The sequence below is a fragment of the Giraffa tippelskirchi genome, chromosome 10 (assembly GCF_054371585.1).
Source record: "Giraffa tippelskirchi isolate mGirTip1 chromosome 10, T2T-mGirTip1v1.2.pri, whole genome shotgun sequence".
Taxonomy (NCBI): domain Eukaryota; kingdom Metazoa; phylum Chordata; class Mammalia; order Artiodactyla; family Giraffidae; genus Giraffa; species Giraffa tippelskirchi.
Genome location: NC_137284.1, coordinates 32,739,263 through 32,760,003, shown reverse-complemented (window position 1 = coordinate 32,760,003; position 20,741 = coordinate 32,739,263). Strand labels below are relative to the sequence as shown.

At 38.4% G+C, this 20,741-nt stretch overlaps 1 long non-coding RNA gene across 1 annotated transcript in view; it reads left to right on the top strand.

Moving 5' to 3' along the window:
- Positions 1–20,741, top strand: part of LOC145524754 (uncharacterized) — a 464,757-nt gene that overhangs the window by 154,624 nt on the left and 289,392 nt on the right. The window contains exon 3 of the long non-coding RNA XR_014067803.1: positions 4,504–4,548. This is a non-coding gene — a long non-coding RNA (uncharacterized LOC145524754). The remainder of the gene's footprint in view (positions 1–4,503; positions 4,549–20,741) is intronic.

Below are 20,741 nucleotides of genomic sequence, written 5' to 3'. Positions count from 1 at the left end.
CAGCCAGTCCATCCCAAAGGAAATCAGTCCAGAATATTCATTGGAAGGACTGAAGCTGAAGCTCCAATCCTTTAGCCACCTGATGTGAAGAACTGACTCATTGGAAAAGACCCTGATGATAGGAAAGATTAAGGACAGGAGGAGAAGGGGACGACAGAGGATGAGATGGCATCACCGACTTGATGGACATGAGTTTGAGCAAGCTCCAGGAGTTGGTGATGGATAGGGAAGGCTGGCATCTGCAGTTCATGGGGTGGCAAAGAGTTGGACATGACTGAGCAACTGAACTGCCTAAAAATTAGCTTAGGTGAACTGAAGACAAACGGTTTCAGCCACATTCATATGGTGCTTGGAATATAAATAAATGCAACCTGGTAGAGAGCAAAGACAAAGACAGACCTTGAATACCAAAAAGGTAGTGTTAAATATTTATATGTGGTTTTGAATATCCCGCTTCTTCATGTTCAAACCATATGTGATTAATTATTAATTCCTTCTGAGCCTTGGTTTCTTCCTTGGAATAATGGAGGAAATAATGCATGCTTCACACTTTTAGTATCACAATACAAAGTAAGTGAAACATTTTCAAGTGCCCCATAACTAGCACACAAATAATTTTTATTGTTAGTCTTTTGTATCTCCCCTCCTTCCCAATACAAACACTCCTTCTGTATATGCATACACCTACAACTGTCTTTGCCTTATTATTAGAAAATTTCAGCTGTTATTTTGTGCTAGATTGAAACATTTTCATTCATCATAAAATATAAGCAAGATATAATTGGTAGTAAGATATAATTACCCAGACTGCCCTATCGGCTAATGAAGCTGAAAGGCTAGCACTGAACCTCCATATGGGCTATGCATGGAGGGGCCTGTTGGAACCGTGCATATAAATCCATTTCATCCTGAGAACAATTAGATGAAACCATCCACTTCTTCTAGGAACTTTGAAATGATCACCTGTTGGACCCAGACTCTGGGTAAATTGCTTTCATTTGAATATGATTTGGAATTTGTTCAACTAATCACAGTCTGTTAATTGCATTTGGAAGAACAAAGAAATCGAATGAAGTGACTGGTTCTTGTTAGATTCGTGCCAGTCATGGGATTCACTGTGTGGCTACAGCATTCTACCTTGTTAATCTCAATAAAAGGTGGACTTTGCAAGCTGTAATAATTAAATCACCCTTTACAAAACAAAATAAGTTCTACACCGGAACATGTTATGCTGCTATACTACATTATCTATCTATCTATATATATATATCTTATACATGTTATATGTCCTTGCTTACATTAACCATCTTCTTTATCTAAAATGCCAGATAACAATAATCTAATGTACTTTGATTATCCAGACCCATTTATCCATGGTGCTTTTTCACCTTGTCAAGAGAGGGCATTTTGAATATGATGATGGTATCATGCTCCATTTTTCTCCTAATAAAATTTTTTTCGAGTTTGAGGCAGTGGTAAGTTACATGATCTTTAGTTATTTCAAGCAGAGTTTGAATACCAAAGTTGTTCCAGCTATCTAGTTGAGTAAACATGGTAAAAAATACACTACATTTCTAAGCCTCTGTCTGAAATAAGAAGTTCATATTTTCAGAGATATCATGGGATAAAACTTGAAAACTAATCCCACAGTGAGCAGTTATGGGGCAGTTCTATCAAGTAGAAGCAGTAGTGGTAATAAAGTTATGGTTATATCACATTATTATTTATATGAATGAAATTCTACCCCAAGTCTAATTTTCTTTTTCCCTCTCAATGATTAGTATTGATTAGTCTATTTACTTGTCTAGACCTTTATCTAAATAAAAAAATACAATTTTATTAAGTTCTCAAATTTTTTATTAAAAATACAAGTGATTATTTTCTTTAAGAAGATTATACTATGCTTTACATGATATGAATAATATACTTTGGTACCAACAAAATTGAATTACTTAGTAGTTCTTATTTTGTCCTTATAAAGACCAGATGACTAGAAAACTTGAAAGATGCAATAACAAAAAATAAAGCAGAAATTATCTGCAGTTATCTGCAAGGGGCTTCCCTTGTGACTCAGCTGGTAAAGTTGGTAAAGAATCACCTGCAATGCAGGAGACCTGGGTTTGATCCCTGGGTTGGGAAGATTCCCCTGTAGAAGGGAAAGGCTACCTACATCAGTGTTCTGACCTGGAGAATTCCATGGACTGTATAGTCCATGGGGTCACAAAGAGTCGGACACGACTGAGTGGGTTTCACTTCACTTCATCTGCAATTCCAAAATTAAAAGCTTGTTGGAAAGCATTTTTCCTTATTTTTAAGAAATGCGCTATAGCTGAGTACCACAAGTGTTCACTGCTCTCATATCCTAAAGAGAGGAGCTAGATTCATCAACACAGCTCAGAATAAGTGATAAACACCTACATATTATGAGAAGTGTTTGCTATGTCACCTCTAAGAGGTAACCAAATTTATGCAGACTCTCTAGCCCATTGATCAGGTATTTCCAAGCTACATACCAAACAATTTCATAACATTGTAATGAAAAACAGAAGAGGATGTCTTGAATGGATTTCATGAGTTGAAGGCATTGCAATATTTCTCCCAATGCAGCCCTTATGAACTAAACTTCGTAATTCCTGAAAAAAAGAATATTCTAATCACTGGACAGCTATGTGATATGCCAAAGATACCACCCAGCTAGTGTGAAAAAAGAAGTGACGTAGCAAATTGAATGCAGTGTCTGGGGAAAGTGAAAGACCTTTCAAATTGAGCCTTAATAGGTCTAGCTCATTAATAACCCAGTTGTGGAATCAGTAACACATACATACCAGACATGACTCAAATTGCTGTTTTCACATAACATTTGTTGCATTTTTTTTCACTAAATATTCTTTGTTCTTAAATTCTGTGCTTGTTATACACTATTTTTTTTTCTTTTTTTTTTTACTATTTCAATTAAGATATGCTTGAACAACTTCATGCATAACAATTATGCAGCATTTCTGGTTATATCCTATCCATGAATTAGTAGGAGCAAATCTGTGACCATTGTTAAAGATCTAGGTACACATTGACAACCTGCTCTCTATAAAGGTTACAGTAATTAGAGGTCTCATTAGGTTATAATAACAGGAGGTTCCAGCAGCCCTATATGAGAGAGCCACCACATCATGGAAAGCACTCTGTAATAAGTGAAAAAAAAAGCTCATTTTTTAAATTAAAAAGACTGACCTTTTTCATGTATTTATTTGGTATTTAATTTTTTTCTTGACAATTACCTTATTGGATTCTTTGCCCATTTTTCTAAGGGAATCTTGGTGAGTTTCTAAATTGATTTCTAAGATCTTTTTGTATATCAAAATTATCAACCTTTTCTACTATATTTATAGCAATAATTTTCTCCCCTTTGCTATGTCCTTCTTTAGATATGTTTGCTTGATATTTTTCCATAAATTTGACTAATTTTTAAAAAAATATTAATTCAGTACAAGAATGGGCCAATGAGTATGCTAATTCACATCCATGATTTAGTTTGTCTACCTTAAAATAAACACATACACACACATACACAAATAGACAGTTATTTTACATGAAAAAAAAAGTTAATTTGGGAAGAGTGAGAAGAGTAGAGAATTGCAATTCAGAACAATCAAACTAAAGCAAACCATAGTCAAGTCTGGAGAACATAGGAGAGGGGCTTGCTTTTAAAAAAGAAAAAAGGCAGTTGTGAAGGGCTGTTTCAGAGTCCAGGATGACAACAGTTTCTCATTGGCTGGACTTTGCTGAGCAAGGAGAAATTCTTCCTTCCTATTACTGGGATCTAAATGGTGGTGCATGAGAGCTTCCCCTTCAGGGCTTCCAGACTCTATTTTAAATGAAGTTTCTTTATTTTTACAGTTTTCCCTTTTGATCAAGATTTTTTCCTCAGAAGTGCTGCTGACCAAGAGTCTGATTTGTCATATTTAATGGTTTAATCCTTTGATGTCAGAAAGGACCTTTTCTGGTTGTCATGTCCCACATCCCTACGTTGGAGGGAAAGTGCACAGATTGGAACCAGGAAGGGCATATTTGCATAACATGAAAGGGTAGGGGGGAGAACTCTCAGGCATTTTCCACCAGAGATAAGCATTAGAGATTATCATTCTTTTTAGTATACTACTTCTGCAAAGATTTAAAAGCCAACATGCACAAGCCTCCCAGTTGTCCCATTATTTAGCAGAATAATGACCCTGGTTTTTGTAATAACAAAAAAAGCAGGAGGCAAACCTGAAGCTAACCAGCTAAAGAGGTCAAAGGACCATAAATTTTCAGGTAATGATTTGCAAATGTGCAACAACATGTGAGAACAACCTCTTTATATCAACCTAATCATATCGGCAACATCCATAGTCTTGAGGGTTATCATTTGGGGTTAAAGAGAAGACTAAGGGATTTCTGACATCATGAACAGACTGACTTTTTGGCAACAACTCCAACAATCAGAAAAATTTTCCCCTTTTTCAATAGATTGGCCAGCCCAAGAAAGAGGGTGGAGATAACAGCAAGAAAAAGGTATGCAAACCTGGTTTGGGCATCTTGGGAAAGCTATTTGTTGGGAGCTGTCTTCTTCAATTCCTAGAAATCTTTCTTTCATGTTGCCAGATCGTGTGTGGGTCCACCCAGGGCTTATTGTTCTCTTAGATGTGATACATGAATCCAAGAGTCTATTCCTTGAAGTATTATAGCACAAGGGTTACTTAACTGTACCTGATAAGGGCCTTTCCAATGAGGTTAAGGAATGATGTTTAAGGTCTTCATCTTACAGAAAGGCACAGTGAAAAGACTGCCCTACTGAAACATGCTTATTTTCAACAGAAACAATTACACCTGTATGATATTGAAATGTATCTTCTTTTATCATATGTGAATCAAAGGAGGGAAGAACTAAGTATATCAGGCATCCTGTGATTATCTCAAAATTGGGGAACTTATGAGTTCCAAAAGGGGTATGCCTGAGATTTAGAAGGACTAATGTCAGTCCTTTGGACAGGGTATTTGAAAGTTTTCTACAGTTTTGCCAATAGAAATTTAATAACACCATTAGTACTTTCAATTATCCCTGAGGATTGAAGATGGTAAGCACAGTGAAAGTGCTGAAAACCAGCCAAACAGCACAGACTTGTGGAATCACTTGACTGGTGAAGTGAATCTCCCAGTCACGATGAAGTTTAAGGGAGATTTCCAAGTGCAGACAGTAATAGCACAAGGGTTAGCACAGTAATAGTAGTAGCCTGTCTATGAGGAAAAGCTTCAATCTACTGAGAAAATATATAAATCCTTTCTTTAACAAGTCATATTTATATGAATGAGATGAGGGTAGCTCTATAAAATCCATCAGCCAAACCTCACATGGCCCATTTCTGAACTGTACTTCAGGAAGGTAGGGCAAACTGGGCACTCTTTGTGACCTTGGTAACATCTACACACCAGTATTGAAGACCAGTGGTTTAATGAATATGCAGTAGGCCATGATGAAAATTTTAGAATCTTTGGGAAAACTGGATTGTTATTTAGCCCAAGCCAGAGTTCCTTTTACTAAACCAATAGTTATGAAATTTCCAATTTTGTTTTCCCTTTTCTGAGGCCAATGGCTGGACATTTCTAGTTCTAAATTATCATTTGGGGGAACATCCTTTTGGGTCAAAACAGAGGTTGAATTGTTGGCTCCTTGAGAGTAACATTTGGCAGAAATATTAGCAGGATGGTTTCCTTTAGCTTATAGGGAATCAAGTTGGGAATTTCCAGGGAACTTGATAATGGCCACAGCAGCTGTATAGAATCTAATAATTCCTGTACGTGTTTTCCACAGGAAGTGAGGAAGCCTCACTGTTTCCATAATATTCCAAAGTCTTGAGCTACTCCAAGGATTCCTGTTGTCAGTAGAGATATTTGCATTTTTGCCCTTTATTAATGTAGGCCTTGTTAAGAGTGTCCTATTGAGCTGAGGTAGCTGAGAGCATGGATATTGCCTCATTGACTTTGAAAGGATTTGCAGTAGCATACCCAGCATAATACTGACCTTTTTTCTTTACATGTATCTTTTAAATAAGAACAATCAGTAAATAATAATAAAATCAACATTATTTAGAGGAATTTCCTATAAGTCATCAAGGGGTCAGGAGGTGATTTGTAGATGACTAGCTGAAAGGTGTTGAAATGATGGGATTCAGCAGAGCTTCAACTGCATGAGGTACAAAGATGGTTAGAAGGAATCCCATGACTTTCTTCCAAGATCTTGGCTAAAAGGACAGTAGAAAGAATGACTTGGAAGAAAGGAGGTTATCTTTGTGTTATAGGGTCTAGCTGTTGGCTATAATACTCTATGGGTCAATGGTGTCCCTATGCTTTTGGGGAACTACACCAAGGACATTTTCTTCTTTTTCAAATATAGAGAAAGAAAAAAGGAAAGTTGACAGTTGAGATATTAAGGGCAGAAAAATTTATCTAGTGTTCCATTAGGGTTTGAATAGCTATGTCATCCTGATCTTCCCAAATGATAGGGTCAGGTCTATTGGTTTTACTAAAACAAACAATTGGGTCATAAGAGGGATATTTGAAATCTAATGTTGGCAGTAGCCAGCTGGACTAAGAAAAATCATGTTGTTCAGTCTCCCAGTCATGTCCAACTCTTGGTGACCTCACGGACTGCAGCACTCCAGGCCTCCCTTCCTTTCCTATCTCCTAAAGTTTGCCCAAGTTCATGTCCATTGCATTGGAGATGGCATCCAGCCATAGCATCCTCTGAAGCCCTCTTCTCCTTTTGCACTCAATCTTTCCCAGCATCAGGGACTTTTCCAATGTAGTCTGTTTGCATCAGGTGACCAGGATACTGGAGCTGCAGCTTGAGCATCAGTCTTTCCAGTGAGTATCCAGGGTTGATTTCCCTTAAGATTGACTGGTTTGATCTCCTTGCTGTCCAAGGGACTCTCAAGAGTCTTGTCCAGCACTGCAGTTCGAAGGCATCAGTTCTTTGGCATTCTGCCTTATTTACAATCCAACTCACACAACTGTAAGTGACAGATGGGATGACCATAGCCTTGACTATATGGACCTTTGTCAGCAGAGTAATGTCTCTGCTTTTCAACACACTGTCTAGGTTTGTCATAGCTTTCCTGCCGAGAAGCAATCATTTACTGATTTCATGGCTGCAGTCACCATGCACAGAGACTTTAGAACCAAAGAAGAGGAAATCTGTCACTACTTCTGTCATTTCCTCTTCTATTTGCTATGCAGTAATGGAGCCAGCTGCCATGATCTTAGTTTTTTTAATATTCAGTTTTAAGCCAGCTCTTTCACTCTCCTTCTTCACCCTCATCAAGAGGCTCTTTAGATCCTCTTTGCTTTCTGCCACTGGAGTGATATCATCCACATATCTGAGGTTGTTAGTATTTCTCCTGCCTATCTTGATTCCAGCTTATAATTATCCAGCCTGGAATTTCTCATCATTCAGCATATATGTTAAATAAACAGGGTGACAGCAGACAGCTCTGTCGTACTTCTTTCTCAATCCTGAACCAATTGGTATTTCCATACAGGTTTCGAACTATTACTTCTTGCCCCACATACAGGTTTAAGAAAATTTCGAACTGATGCTGAATTTTGGATTTGGAGAAGTTCAGAATGCCACAAAACCTATTTGAATCTACATGTAGCCATTGTTCTGAAATCAGGTGTCCAAAATATCACACCTGAGTGAGAAAACTGCTATTTATTTTAAGATTTTATGTCCCTTCAAGGCTAAACATTTTCTTTTCTTGTCACTTAGAATATTTTAAATTAAAATTTTATGCTTTAACTGGTGTATTCTGTCTCCCCAAGAAAAGGCCTAAAAATGGGAACAAAGAAGCAAGTTATAAGGTGTTCTCCTCACAGGCAAAATAGGATTAATGCAGAGATGAGCGGAGGGAAGGGGAAGCCCCCTGAGCTTTATAATCCTCTGTTATGGCCCTGATGCCTTGAAACTGACCCAGTAGGGACAAATGTTTAGCATCCTTGAAATTAACCCAAATGTTATCACAGAAGAAACAAATTAATTTTCCTGAAGTCATTTGATTCCTTTATTGGGCATTTCAATTGCTCCATCAAATTCTAGAACTTTTTTCCCCTTTGGGGAGAAACATTCCAGCATGATATTTCTGTAAGAAATCTCAGCCCAATAAATGAATGGGGTGGAGGAACCAAGGAGAAAAGGATGAGTATCTCTTAGCCTAAAGAAAGAGAATAGGTTTAGAGATAGGAATTTGTTGAGGTTATTATTAGAGACTCCCACTATTTGAACTGTTTTACTACTTCCAGGCACTGGCTGTTTAGTAACAGTGAGGTTGAACAGTGAGGTTGAACACTAAGTGTGTAGCTCTAGTGTCTATAAGGACAGAGTCATTCCCAATCTGGAGAGTAATTAATATTTCTCCAAGCTGGTTGAGAAGAACAACTGGGAAAAGCATTCCAGCTCCTCAGAATCCCATAACTGGGAGTTAGCAGGATTTGGGGGAAGGCTAATTAGATAGCTGAAGTTGCCTACAGAACTAAAGCTTATAACAATCTTTCTTTCAATGCCATGGCTTTTGCAAAAATGACAATACAAGGAGGGGTTTTGTATTGTTTAGGGGCCTCAGGTGGTTGGAGCTTAAAATTAAGAATTTCAGTGATCTTCCTTTTATCAAGAAAATTAGAGAAACCAAGGGAATATTTCATGCAAAGATGGGCACAATAAAGGACAGAAACTCTATGGACCTAACAGAAGCAGAAGATATTAAGAAGAGGCGGCAAGAATACACAGAAGAACTATACAAAAAAGATATTCATGACCCAGATAACCACAATGGGATGGTCACTCACCTAGAGCCAGATATCCTGGAATGAGAAGTCAAGTGGGCCTTAGGAAGCATCACTAAGAAACAAAGCTAGTGGAAGTGATGGAATTCCGGTTGAGCTATTTCGAATCCTAAAAGATCATGCTGTGAAAGTGCTGCATTCAATATGCCAGCAATTTGGAAAACTCAGCAGTGGCCACAGGACTGGAAAAGGTCAGTTTTTATTCCAATCCCAAAGAAAGGCAGTGCCAAAGAATGCTTGAACTACCGCACAATTGCACTCATCTCACACACTTGCAAAGTAATGCTCAAAATTCTCCAAGCCAGGCTTCAACAGTATGTGAACCATGAACCAGATGTTCAAGCTGGATTTAGAAAAGGCAGAGGAACCAGAGATCAAATTGCCAACATCCCTTGGATCATTAATAAAGCAAGAGAGTTCCAGAAAAACATCTATTTCTGCTTTATTGACTATGCCAAAGCCTTTGACTGTGTGGATCACAATAAACTGTGGAAAATTCTGAGAGATGGGAATACCAGATGACCTGATCTGCTTCCTGAGAAACCAGTATGTAGTTCAAGAAGCATCAATTAGAACTGTACATGGAACAATGGACTGGTTCCAAAACGGGAAAGGAGTATGCCACGGCTATATATTGTCACCCTGCTTATTTAACTTGTATGCAGAGTCCATCATGCTAAATGCTGGGCTGGATGAAACACAAGCTGGAATCAAGATTGCTGGGAGAAATAGCAATAACCTGAGATATGCAGATGACACCACCCTTATGGCAGAAAGTGAAGAAGAACTAGAAAGCCTTTTGTTGAAAGTGAAAGAGGAGAGTGAAAAAGTTGGCTTGAAACTCAACATTCAGAAAACTAAGATCATGACATCCGATCCCATCACCTTATGGCAAATAAATGGGGAAACAATGGAAACAGTGAGAGACTACTTTTTGGGCTCCAAAATCACTGCAGATGGTGATTGCAGCCATGAATTTAAAAGATGCTTGCTCCTTGGAAGAAAATCTATGACCAACCTAGACAGCATATTAAAAAGCAGAGACATCACTTTGCCAACAGAGGTCTGTCTAGTCAAAGCCATGATTTTTCCAGTAGTCACGTATGGATGTGAGAGTTGGACCATAAAAAAAGCTGAGTGCCGAAGAATTGATGCTTTTGAACTGTGGTATTGGAAAGACTCTTGAGAGTCCCTTGGACTGCAAGGAGATCCAACCAGTCGATCCTAAAGAAATCAGTCCTGAGTATTTATTGGAAGAACTGATGCTGAAGATGAAACTCCATTACTCTGACCACCTGATGTGAAGAACTGACTCATTTGAAAAGATCCTGATGCAGGGAAAGATTGTAGGCAGGAGGAAAAGGGGATGACAGAGGATGAGATGGTTGGATGGCATCACCGACTCACTGGACATGAGTTTGAGCATGCTTCAGGAGTTGATGATGGACAGGGAAGCCTGGCGTGCTTCAGTCCATGGGGTCACAAAGAGTCAGACATGACTAAGTGACTGAACTGTACTGAAATTCGTTTTATCAAATCGTCTAGGGTATGGGCAAGCTGATTTGCTAAATTATCTAGAGCTAGAGTGGACATGGTTTCCCATTCCTTCCTGGTCCTTTTAACTAGAAGAGAAAGATGTGGTTCAACCCAATAATAAACATAGAGTTAAAGCCTACCCAAGTAGACTCAACATTCATGAGAAGATAAGGATTTTCTTAAAAATAATTTGGAACCACCTATAAAATCCTGCATGGGCTCACAGACCCTTTGGGTACAAGCTTGAATCTCATTTCAGCTAAGTATATATATATAAAACAGCTCAAGGTGTTGTTTTCCTATTTGCAGCCCATGGTATTTTTCAGGATCATCCCAATTATCTGATTTCGTCCATTGTTGAACTTGGCCTTCACCAATAAGCAAGTGAAATGGCTGCTATATATCTGAAAAAGCTGGTTGGTAAGGCTGGAAGACTAAATTCCTCAGCATATTTATGATGGTCTTTAGTAACTCTAGGAAAATCTTTGACCATGGTTCATAGTTTGGCTTTAGTTCAGAGTACAGAGAAATTCAGGGCTTAGCACCAAGATCCTCAAAGGGTCTGATTTTACAAGGGCAGTCTTTCTCAGGAATGAAAAAGGAAGAAGTAAGGAGAAGTTCAGTGAGGTATTTGGAATATAGAAGTGGGGGGTACAAAGAGGTGCTGTAGAAGAGGATGTTAGAGAAGAGGGTGAAAGGCATGAAGAAGCCCATAATGCTTTTTTTAAACTCATCTTCAACCACTTATTTGCCTGGGTCTAGTTATAAATGGTATTTTGGAAAGAGGCAATTGTAGAGTCCTGAATACTTTTGGAAACCTTAAGATACCAATTGAAATAGGCATCCCATTCAGTTTGTTTCATTTTAGAGCATCAGTCCTCTAAATTGGTCATAAGTAAAGCAAGTTTTGGGAGATTGAAAGTACCCCATAAATGTCATTGGAATTCTAAATGATTTTTGATTGAGTTGGTTCAATTAGTTAAAAATGGGCATGAGGAAAGATCATTGATTTTAAACATATTAACAAGCCAGAATGCCATAAGGAGGAATCTCTTAAGAGAATTTAGCAGAGTGAAATCCCATTAACTCAAAACTAGAGATTCAGAAGATGGCAAAGTTCTCACCAGGAAGGACAATGCCATCAAGACAAAAAAAAAAAAAAATGTTGGAGAGCTCAACTAAAAAGGGGAAGCTTAGATACAAGAAAAGGTTTATTGAACCGAAAGGAAAAAGATGACTCTCAGAAGTGAAGAGCAGAGACGGTTCAACTTGATACTATACATTGTTCTGGAGGTTCTTAGTTTCTTGAGGATTTGTCTCCTTTGGGTCCCTTTTTAGCTACCATGTCATGTTGATCTAAAAATGTAAAAGCCAGTTACTTTATTTTACCAGCAAAATAAATTTATTTGGAAAAGCAGAGAATTGCAATTCAGGACACACAAACTATGAAAACCATAGACAAGCCTAAAGAACAGAGAGAAGGACTTGCTTTATAGAGCAAAAAAAGGAAGTAGGAAGGGCCATCTTGAAGAGTCCAGGGTGATGGCAACTTCTCATTGGCTGGGCTGTTACTGGGCAAGGAAAAAGTCTTCCTTCCCACTCCTGGGGTCTAAGTAGTGAGTGGTACATGAAGGGTCTCCCTCCATGGCTTCCTGACCCCATTTAAAATGAGCATTCCTTTTTTTTTTTTTCAATTATTATGTTCACAAATTCAAACATCAAGAACAACCTCTCTTGTAGGTATTTTCAACATTAAAAATAAAAACTGAATCTGGTAAGTTTAGTGATACATGTAGGACCGTATGTAGAATTCTAAAATTGAAATTACCAACAAGTTCTCTCTAGGTAATATACAGTGATTTTTCCACAATATCTTGAAATAGTATGAAATAAATGTTAAAAATGCCCTATCTATTTTACATGAACTAATTCGGGTAATTTTCTTTTTTAAAATTAATTTATTTTAACTGGAGGATAATTACTTTGCAGTATTGTGATGGTTTTTGTAATGCAACAACATGAATCAGCATGGTGATTCAATACCCACAGTTATACATGTGTTCCCCCCATCCTGAACACCCCTCCCACCTCCCTCTCCACCCTATTCCTCTGGGTTGTCCCAGAGCGTGGGCTGTGGGTAACCTGCTTCATGGATTGAACTAGCACTGGTCATCGATTTTACATATGGTAATGTATATCTGTCAATGCTATTCTCTTAAATCATCTCACTCTTGCCTTCTTGCTCTGAATCCAATAGTCTGCTCTTTACATACATGTAGAATCATTGGTACCATCTTTCTAAATTTCATATATATGCGTTAATATGCAGTATTTGTCTTTCTCTTTCTGACTTACATCAGTCTGTATAATAGGCTCCAGGTTTATCACCTCATTAGAACTGACCCAAATGTGTTCCTTTATATAGCTGTGTAATATTGCATTGTGCATATGTACAGTTCAGTTCAATCACTCAGTTGTGTCCGACTCTTTGTGACCCCATAGACTGCAGCATTCCAAGCCTCCCTGTCCATCACCAACTCCCAGAGTTTACTCAAACTCATGTCCATTGAGTCAGGAATGCCATCCAACCAGCTCATCCTCTGTCATCCCCTTCTCTTCCCACCTTCAATCTTGCCTAGCATCAGGGTCTTTTCAAATGAGTCAGTTCTTCCCATCAGGTGGCCAAAGTACTGGACTATCATCTTCAGCATCAGTCCTTCCAATGAATACTCAGGACTGATTTCCTTTAGGGTGGACTGGTAGGATTTTCTTGCTGTTCAAAGGACTCTCAAGAGTCTTCTCCAACACCACAGTTCAAAAGCATCAATTCTTTGGCTCTCAGCTTTCTTTATAGTCCAACTCTCATATCCGTACATGACTACTGGAAAAACTGTAGCTTTGGATAGACAGACATTTGTTAAGAAAATAATATCTCTGCTTTTTAATATGCTGTCTAAGTTGATCATGTCTTTTCTTCCAAGGAGCAAGCATCTTTTAATTTCATGGCTGCAGTCACCATCTGCAGTGATTTTGGAGACCAAAAAAATAAAGTCTCTCACTGTTTCCATTGTTTCTCCATGTGTTTGCCATGAAGTGGTGGGACCAGATGCCATGAACTTAGCTTTCTGAATGTTGAGTTTCAAGCCAACTTTTTCACTCTCCTCTTTCACTTTCATCAAGAGGCTCTTTAGTTCTTTGCTTTCTGCCATAAGTGTGATGTCATCTGTGTATCTAAGGTTATTGATATTTCTCCCAGCAATCTTGATTCCAGCTTGTGCTTCATCCAGCCCAGCATTTAGCATGATGTACTCCGCATATAAGTTAAATAAGCAGGGTGACAATATACAGCCTTGACGTACTCCTTTCCCGATTTGGAACCAGTCCGTTGTTCCATGTGCAATTCTAACTGTGCGCTTCCTAACCTGCATACAGATTTCTCAGGAGGCAGGTCAGTTGGTCTTGTATTCTGATCTCTTTATGAATTTTCCAAAGTTTGTTGGGATCCACACAGCCAAAGGCTTTGGTATAGTCAATCAAGCAGAAGAAGATGTTTTTCTGGAACTCTCTTGCTTTTTTGATGATCCAAGGGATGTTGGAATTTGATCTCTGGTTCCTCTGCCTTTTCTAAACCAACTCGAACATCTGGACATTCACGGTTCACATACTGTTGATGCCTGGCTTGGAGAATTTTGAGCATTACTAGCGTGTGAGATGAGTGCTATTGTGTGGTAGTTTGAGCATTCTTTGGCATTGCTTTTGTTTGGGATTGGAATGAAAGCTGAACTTTTCCATTCCTGTGGCCACTGCTGAGTTTTCCCAATTTTCTGGCATACTGAGTGTAGCACTTTCACAGCATCATCTTTTAAGGTTTGAAATAGCTCAACTGGAATTCCATCACCTCCACTAGCTTTGTTCGTAGTGATGCTTCTTAAGACCCAGTTAACTTTGCATTCCAGAATGTCTGGCTCTAGGTGAGTGATGACACCATTGTAGTTATCTGGGTCATGAAGGTCTTTTTTTATATAGTTCTTCTGTGTATTCTTGCCACCTCTTCTTAACAGCTTCTGCTTCTGTTAGGTCTATACCATTTCTGTGCTTTATTGTGCCCATCTTTGCATGACAAGTTCCCTTGATATCTCTAGTTTTCTTGAGGAGATCTCTAGTCTTTTCCATTCTATTGTTTTCCTCTATTTCTTTGTACTGATCACCTAGGAAGGATTTCTTATATCTCCTTGCTATTTTTTGGGACTCTGCATTCAAATGGGTATATCTTTCCTTTTCTCCTTTGCCTTTTGCTCCTCTTCTTTTCATAGCTATTTGTAAGCCCTCCTCAGACAACCATTTTGACTTTCTTTTTCCTGGGGATGGTCTTGATGACTGCCTCCTGTACAATGTCACAAACCTCTGTCCATAGTTCTTCAGTCATTCTGTCTATCAGATCTAAGCCCTTGAATCTATTTGTTATTTCCACTGTGTAATCATAAGGGATTTGATTCAGGTCATACCTGAATGGTCTAGTGGTTTTCCCTGGTTTCTTCAATTTAAGTCTGAATTTGGCAATAAGGAATTCATGATCTGAGCCACAGTCAGCTCCTGGTCTTTTTTTTTTTTTTGCTGACTATATAGAGCTTCTCCATCTTTGGCTGCAAAGAATATAATCAATCTGATTTCGGTATTGACCATCTGGTGATGTCCATGTGTAGAGTCTTCTCTTGTGTTGTTGGAAGAGGGTGTTTGCTATAACCAGTGCGTTCTCTTGGCAAAATGCTGTTAGCCTTTGCCCTGCTTCATTCTGTACTCCAAGGCAAAATTTGCCTGTTACGCCAGGTGTTTCTTGACTTTCTACTTTTGCATTCCAGTCCCCTATAATTAAAGGGACATCATTTTTGAGTGTTAGTTCTAGAAGGTCTTGTAGTTCTTCAAGAACCATTGAACCATAGAACCATTCAGCTTCAGCTTCTGCAGCATTACGGGTCAGGGCATAGACTTGGTTTACTGTGATATTGAATGGTTTGCCTTGGAAACAAACAGAGATCATTTTGTCGTTTTGTGGATTGCATCCAAGTACTGCATTTTGGCCTCTGTTGTTGACTATGATGGCTACTCCATTTCTTGTAAGGGATTCTTGCACACAGTAGTAGATATAATGGTCATCTGAGTTAAAGTCACCCATTTCAGTCCATTTTAGTTCGCTGATTGCTAAAATGTTTATGTTCCCTCTTGCCATCTCCTGTTTGACCACTTCCAATTTGCCTTGATTCATGGACCTAACATTCCAGGTTCCTATGCAACATTGCTCTGTACAGCATCGTACTTTACTTCCATCACCAGTCACATGCACAACTGGTTTTGTTTTTGCTTTGGCTCCATCTCTTCATTCTTTGTGGAATTATTTCTCCACTGATCTCCAGTAGCATAGTGGACACCTACTGACCTGGGGAGTTCATCTTTCAGGGTCCTGTCTTTTTGCTTTTTCATACTGTTCATGGGGTTCTCAAGGCAAGAATACTGAAGTGGTTTGCCATTCCTTTCTCCCGTGGACCATGTTTTGTCAGAACTCTCCACCATGACCCGTCCGTCTTGGGTGGCCCTACAGCATGGCTTATAGTTTCATTGAGTTAGACAAGGCTGTGGTCCCTGTGATCAGATTGGTTAGTTTTCTGTGGTTTTGGTTTTCAGTCTGTCTGCCTTCTGATAGAGAAAGATAAGAGGCTTATGGAAGCTCCCTGATGGGAGAGACTTTCTGAGGGGGAAACTGGGTCTTGTTCTGAAGGTTGGGGCCGTGCTTAGTAAATCTTTAATCCAGTTTTCTGTTGAAAGGTGGGTCTATGTTCCCTCCCTGTTATTTGACCTTTGGCCAAACTATGGTGGAGGTAATGAAGATAATGATGACCTCCTTCATAATGTCCCATGCATGCACTGCTGCACTCAGTGACCCCAACCCTGCAGCAGGCCACCGTCAACCCACACCTCCACCAGAGACTCCTGGACACTCATGGGCATGTCTGGGTTAGTCTCTTGAGGGGTCACTGCTCCTTTCTTCTGGGTCCTGGTGTGCACAAGGTTCTGTTTGTGCCCTCCAAGAGTCTGTTTCTCCAGTTCTGTGTACATTCTGGCAGCTCTATGGTGGGGTTAATGGCGACCTCCTCTAGGAGGGCTTATGCCACACCTAGGTCTGCTGCACCCAGAGCCCCTGCCCCTGCAGGAGTCCACTGCTGACCTGTACCTCCGCAGGAGACACTCAAACACTGTTCTGTCTCAATCTCTGTGGGGTCTCCGAGTCCTATATGTACCACAACTTCTTTATTCATTCTTCTGCCAGTGAACATCTAGGTTGCTTCCGTGTTCTAGGTATTGTAAATACTGCTGCAATGAACACTGGGTGGGGTACATGTGTGTCTCAATTCTGGTTTCCTCAGAGTATATGCCCAGCAATAGAATTGCTGGGTCATATAGCAGTTCTAGTCCCAGTTTCTTAAGGAATCTCAGCACAGTTCTTCATAGTGGCTGTACCAGTTTGCATCCCCATGAATAGTGTAAGAGGGTTTCCTTTTCTCTGCACCCTCTCCAGCATTTATTGTTTGTAGACTTTTTGATGATGGCCATTCTGACTGATGTGAGATGATAACTCGTTTTTATTTGCATTTCTCTAATAATGAGTGACGTTGAGCATCTTTTCATGTGTTTATTCACGATCTGTTATGTCTTCTTTGGAGAAATGTCTGTTTAGGTCTTTCATCCACTTTTTGATTGGGTTGTTCATTTATTCTGGTATTGAGCTGCTTGTATATTTTGGAGATTAATTCTTTGTCAATTATTTCATTTGCTATTATTTTCCCCCATTCTGATGGGTGTCTTTTCACGTTGCTTGTAGTTTCCTTCATTGTGCAAAAGCTTTTAAGTTTAATTAGGTCCCAATTGTTTATTTTTATTTCTATTACTCTGTGAGGTGGGCCGTAGAGGATCTTGCTGTGATTTATGTCGAAGAGTGTTCTACGACTATGCTTTCCTCTAGGAGTTTTGTAGTTTCTGGTCTTACATTTAGGTCTTTAATCCATTTTGAGTTTCCTTGAATTTGTACTAAATAAGTATTAAAATGCCCTATCTATTTTATATGAACTAATTCAGGTAATTTTCTTAACTACTCTTTAAGGAGGTTGGTGCTATTATAGTCATCTTAGAGATCAAAAAACTGTGACTCAGAGAGTTAAAATTCTTTCCAAAAACAAGGTGAAAGCCAATTTCCTAATATCTGCACTTGATGTAAACAAGTTAAAAACCATGCAATAATAAACACAAGTATGAAAATAACCCTGCCAGTTCACAGTGAGTTAATGTTTACTAGTTCGGTAAATCTCATGGCCATTTGATCAAACCTGATAGCACATCAAGATATCTCTAAACTTTAAAAGCCATTGCTAATTTTTTAAATAGTTATTTTGTATATAATTTGCTCTTATTTACTGTGAACAAGCACTATTTGCATCCTAAATATTTTATTTTCAGAAAAGTGTTTAAAAATAGCACCCTGATACCAATCTTATTTCACTATTTAGAAACAAATAAGGAGAAAGATCAAAATTACTTCTGATTTTTAAAATCACATATTTCAAAGATTTCAAGCTTTAGGTGTGGCAGAAGTGAATAAAATATATCATCTTTAGAACTTGTTGGCAAACCATTCCTTTTAAACATCTCATTTAAATTTGATTAAAATACATTTATTATAACTGGAAAAAGTGAAACTTTAAAAATAGTCTTAGCTATTACACATTCCTAAGAAATATACATCATGGTGCACTTTGTTCAAGGGGACAGTATGGTCTCCCTGACCCTTTCTGCATTATCTAACACATGGTGGATAAATATCTGTCAAGCAAATGGATGAATGAAATCTTTTCTGATATCCATCCCATGATGTTTTTACACATGATGTTCCCATTCGGTCTTCTTTCTTTATAAGAATATTTGGTGCTCTGGTTTCAGGGTATTAATAACCTGCATGTATATGTTTCTTGGTCAGTGTTTGCTGATAGACAGTAGACCTGAAGTCAGGCATAAGCATTCCGTTCTCTGAGGTACCCATAGAGCTTCACACACTGTGTCATACAATTCAGTATCTCATTCTATATGTGCTTAACAGATTAATGCAGATCTTGGTATCCAGGGAAGATAGGAATTATGGAATTAATGATGTGATTTAAGGTTTCATCAGACAATATAGGGGTATTTTGGACCTAAGAGATAAAGAGTTGAACATTTCTATTTTTAATAGCAGTATTTTTCTAACTTTTGTCTATTCTTATACTCTCTATTCTATTCTTTTCTAAATTGTTAAAATCCTTTTGAAAATTGAAATATCTTTCTTTTCTCCTTTCTCCTGCTTAACACCTGCCAATTCCAAAGGCTTCAATTTAATGTTCAAGTCCCTTTTCAAAATAAAATTGAAAATATCACCCTTGGTTGAGAGTGTGTGTATTGAAGAACAAAAGCTTAGAATAGCTTGCAGTACTAGTATTTTTTTAAAATCTAAGTGGCTTAAAAAATAAAACTTCCACATTGGATACTCAGCCATAAGGAAAAAATAACTAGCAAAAAATACAGAAAAAAAATTAAGAAGCTGAATGGTCTTGACAGCTGCTTTGAACAATGCACTATTCTGTAGGGAAAGCTATGAATAATGAAGAACCCTTCTGGAATGATTAAAAAGGTGAAGTCCTAGGCCTTCAGTCTCAAATGCCTATGTGTCTTGTCCACTTCCCCTTTTGCTACAACAGAAATAATGTTAGTAATGATAATGACATTAAAGACTGGGATGACCTGCAAGTTGGGGACTTGTGATTTTCCTCAGTTGCTATCTTGTTTGTCATGACTGTGCAGATTAGGTCTCATAACATCCAGGGCATCTTTGGTGGATGAATTAATATTATTTCATTGGCTTCACATTGTTCATACTTCCAACCAGAGTGACTGAAGGCCGTCTTGGAGGAGCCCATCAGAAGGCAGTGAAATCATCTTCACAGACAGCTTCTCAGAGAGAATGGAGAGGGAATGAACATATTTGGTTTTTGATATGTCCATTTGCCAATTACATATATCTCAATTAGTGTCCACGTCTGTCCTTTATATATTATTATCACCTCAGAAAGGTTAACTCAGCCAACTGTATGAAAAATGCCTTTAATTTATGAATGAGTTCATTTGATTATTGGTTATATTTACTGAACATCTACTATGTGTAAGTATTGTTCTAGAACAGGGGCTAGCAAGGACTTCCCTGGCAATACAGTGTTTAGGATCTATACTTCCAATGCCGGAGCTGTGTGTTCAAGCTGTAAGATCCCACATGCTGTGTGGTGTGGTCAAAAACAACACAAAACAGGTATTAGCAAACTTTTTTCCATTAAGGGTTCAATAGTAAATATTCTTATTTTGAAAATCTCTGTCACATTGACTCAACTCAGGCAACTGTAGCCAAAGTGGCTGCAGATAATATGGACAGGAATTGTGTCCCAATAAAACTTGATTTACAAATACAGGAGGTGGAATGTATTTGGCAAGCTCCCTGGATCAGGAAGAGCCCTGGAGAAGGGAATGGCTACCTATTCCAGAATTCTTGCCTGGAGAATTCCATGGACAGAGGATCCTGGAGGGCTACAGTTCACGAGGTCGCAAAGAGTTGGACATGACTGAGCAACTTTCACTTATTCTAAACACTGAGGAGGTAGTAGTAATGAAATAAAGTGACTTCTTTTATGAGTTTGTATTCTACTATAAGCAGGCAGATGATAAACACACATATCATGTATTAAATAATAATAAATACATGAAAGCATAACAAGTCAGAGTTAGAGGCTGGAGAATGACTCTTTTCCATTATATCAATTATACTCCATTCATATTGCTTAAAAGTGCATCCTGGGGTTTGTTTTATTGATGTACTTTTAACATTCTCTCAACTCAAACATCCTTTAGCTATTCTTAAATAACCCTAAAACTTCAAAATTATCAAGTGGTTGATAAAGCAAAACTCCTAGCTGATATATCCAGTGAACATACCTCAATTTAATATATTCCACTTTCTCCTTTTTGAAACTCTTTCTTTTCTTCCCCTCTACTATAGTTTTATCTTGGTTCCTGTCTTCTTTAGGTGACCTTTATCAAAATCCTCTTTTTAGGCTTTTTTCCCTCCACTCAATTTCATGAAACGACCTTTTAGCACTCTTCTCAGTCTACATATCTCCTTTAGGAACCTCTTTGACTATCATGGCTTTAGCTGCCAGCTTTATAGACCATTCCCCAAATCTCCATCTCTGGCATACATTTACCTCCTG